A 3379-nucleotide genomic window follows, 5' to 3' on the forward strand; every position below is an offset into this window, starting at 1 on the left:
GGCTTACAGGGTGGGCTGTAGCCCGCGGGTGCGGGGTGAACGTAAGGAGGGGGACGTGAAGACTGAAACGTGCGGTGCTCTCGCCGCTGCCCGAGGTGATGGTCACTTGAGAACCCCCAGCCCCCGGGTGTCTGGCGTGAAGGCTGGAGCGGAGGCCGAAGTGACGCTTGGCCAAGCCGCGCCAGCCGAGGAAAGCGCGGCTGGAGGCCGCGTCTGCATCCCGCCCCGGGCCCTGGGGGAGGGGGCGCCCGAGGCACGTGATCGCATTCAATTCAGGGCTGGGAACTTGCTGTTATTTCTCTGCGGCGGTTCGTTTGCCGCGTGTCTCCACCTCCAGGTTGTAGACCGGGTCCTAAGTGTGAGTAGTTTTCCCCTTCGCAACCCCCTCTCCCTCGTCAAACCTCGATTTGTATCGAACGTGTTAAGATACAGTTTTATAATAAGGGCTTCTCTCCCAACTTTTACCCCGACGGATCACCATTTTCTCCAGTCTCCTGAACACATTAAGACTGTTCTTGTTGAAAAATTGGGATGACGTTTTGAAAAACAGGACCAGAAAGATCATTCTTTCTTTCAGAAAGTGCTGGAACTCTGAATATTTGGAAATGCTCTGAAGTATTACCTAATAAACCGCTATACTAATTTTAAATGTACATTTGGGGGTTATTTTTCCAAACCCGTTTGTTTTAAAGTAAAACCACAGAAAAAGAGAATCTTGTCTTGGTGTCCGGCCGGGCCCTGTTGAGGCTCTGCCCAGTAGAGACAGTCTGTAAGTGCTACTGTTGATTAAAACTTGGTCTGGCTGGTTCATAATGCTTTGACAGTACAAAGTCAAATTTTAAATACATTTGAAATATTTACAAAGTATTTAGTGGCCCATCTGGTTGTATGTTGGTGGTCTGACATCGATCTTAGTGGCTTAAGAATGAGAAGTGTGGTGGGTAATCCTGACGTGGGGGAAGGCAGGGCCCACAAGGTGCAGGGGAGGATTCAGGTGGTCCGCTATGCAGCATGCTCGCTTTTCATGAAGGGCGGTCAACCTCAGGCCATACCCAGCCAGAGCCTAAAAAGCAGTCCTAAGGCCACCTGTGAAAGAGCACTGGCCAGGGAGCGTGGCTTCTTCCTTCCAGTTAAACATATGGTTTATTGTGATCTATCAGGCTGAAGTATCTCCATGTTGATAGAGACCGCCATAGAATTCTAGAAATGAAACGATAGATTCTGTCTTAAGATGTGATGGCACAGTTGAGAGCCAACAGAGAAGCTTTATGTTGAAGAGGAACTGGAAATGGGAGCATTTGAAAAGCATTCAACACTATAGTAAAGCTACTGTTAAGAAACAATTGAGAGTCAGCTGGGCATTGTGTCCTTCATTGCTCCAAGAATGTAGCAATAAAGATACTCATCACCCATTGTATTGTAATTTTTGGATTACTGACTGGACTGTTGCCTGCACTAGACCGAAAGTCCTTGAAGGCCAGACTCTGGTAGCTGCCTGGTACCAAATGCCGAGCCAGCTTGTAGAAGATCTCCATGGAGGTCTGTCGAATAAAGGAAGCGGCAGTCTGTGTGTGTCCTTACCAGTGACCTGAGAGCTGGTGGCACTTCCTGAATGAGTACACTCAACTTTCCTGAATTGTGAGCTTTGGTTGAATAATCCTGACGGTGCCATGCATTAGAGGTGATAAAAGGTTAAATTAAGCTCATGAGTATTACAGGGAACGTTTTGCAATGTTTAGTTTAAATACTAATACTTAGTTTAAATATAGCTTGGTTCTCTGTGTCAACAGCTATTTCCTTTGGGTATGCTTTTATATATATATATATATATATATATATATATACACACACACACACATTATTTCCTCATATAAGGCAGCACAGTAACACTTAGCTGGACGCTTCATCTTGTTGAGAGGTGGATCCAGCTACCTTTCTTAGGTGCTTAGTAACGTAAGTCAGGAGGTTTTCTTGAAGCCTGATTTAAGTCCACCTGCCTTTAATTTAAATCCAGCCTTTTTTGCTCTGATTCTAATAGCTGTCACGGGTGTGTGTGTGTGTGTGTGTGTGTGTGCGCGCGCGTACACGTGCCCATCTTAACTTGCCAGTCAATAGTTAGACAGTGGTTTGGGACCTTTATTTTGAAAGCCCCTTTTTATCTGTTTTATTCTGTTCATTTATGAGATGTTATACTTCTGGCTGAGCCCCAGAGTCTTCTGAACTGTCATTTGCCTTCTTGATGAAATAACTCACAAGTTAGTAGGCAGAGCCCCTAGTTGGCAGAATCCCATATAAATTATCTTATTAAAACTTGGAAGATTATTATTTCAGGCTGGAGTAGGAAGGTTGTTGGCTATATCAGAAGGCATTCAAATAAGATTCCTTGGTGACTTTGCTAGCAATGAACTGTACTTTTCGGTATCCACCTCGGGTGCTCTTGGTTTGATTCTTTTAGTAACACGCTATCACTATTACTAATGCTAAATGCTTTGCACGTGTACTCTCCTTTACTCTTCAAGACAAATGTGTGAAAGTTGCTCACCTGGGGGAGGTCCAGATGCAGCAGCTAGGTATCTCTGAGAGTCAGTGGCAACCTGGGGGAGGGAGCATTCCAGCTCTGTCGTCCCTCACCTCTGGCCGCCTTGCTCCTGACCAGCCACGGGAAGCTTGGCCCAGATGGTCCACCTCTGCTCTGAAATGCTGAGACTGGATGATTCTGCCGTAAGTTTTCAGTCTGTAAAGAAGGAAGGGGAAGAAAAACAAAGACTCTGTTAGGAGATAAGGTGTGCTGCAATGCAAGATAAGCCCAAAATGTGACTTTTAGGATTAGAATAATAAGATACCCATTTTAAAAATTTGATTCACTGACTACAATTTAGATTCTTTTTCCTCTAAAGCCCTTGAATGCTATATTTCTGTCATCCTATTTTTGTCACTTTAGATTGGTGTTAAAATTGTTTCTTAAAAAAATGAGGAAGGAGCCAGAAATCATTGAACTTGTAAAGGGTAGCAAAACAGTTACAGCATTGGCTCCTTTTACTACCTTCATTTTACCTTCTTACAAAGAGGGGCTAGCTGAAAATCAAAAGTGTTAGAAGTAGGATCTTCTTAACTTTTATTTAGGTCAAATATATAATTTGAGAGACTATATAAATGTGTTGGAAAAATGGAGGGCTCATAGAAAGAGATCTTTTTAAAGTCCATTTAGGATCCATGTAGCTATCTTTGTAATCTTTTACTTTAGAACTTCATTATGTGGTGTTTGTATTTATCTGTGGTGTTATATATTTTCAACATGAACCATCCAAATTAGGCTTTTCTACTTCTTGGGAAGAGAAACATTGGCTCATTTTCAGAAAAGCCCACTTGGTGAGTCTTG

This window comes from Crocuta crocuta, unplaced genomic scaffold, assembly GCF_008692635.1.
Source record: "Crocuta crocuta isolate KB4526 unplaced genomic scaffold, BGI_CrCroc_1.0 scaffold26, whole genome shotgun sequence".
Lineage (NCBI taxonomy): Eukaryota > Metazoa > Chordata > Mammalia > Carnivora > Hyaenidae > Crocuta > Crocuta crocuta.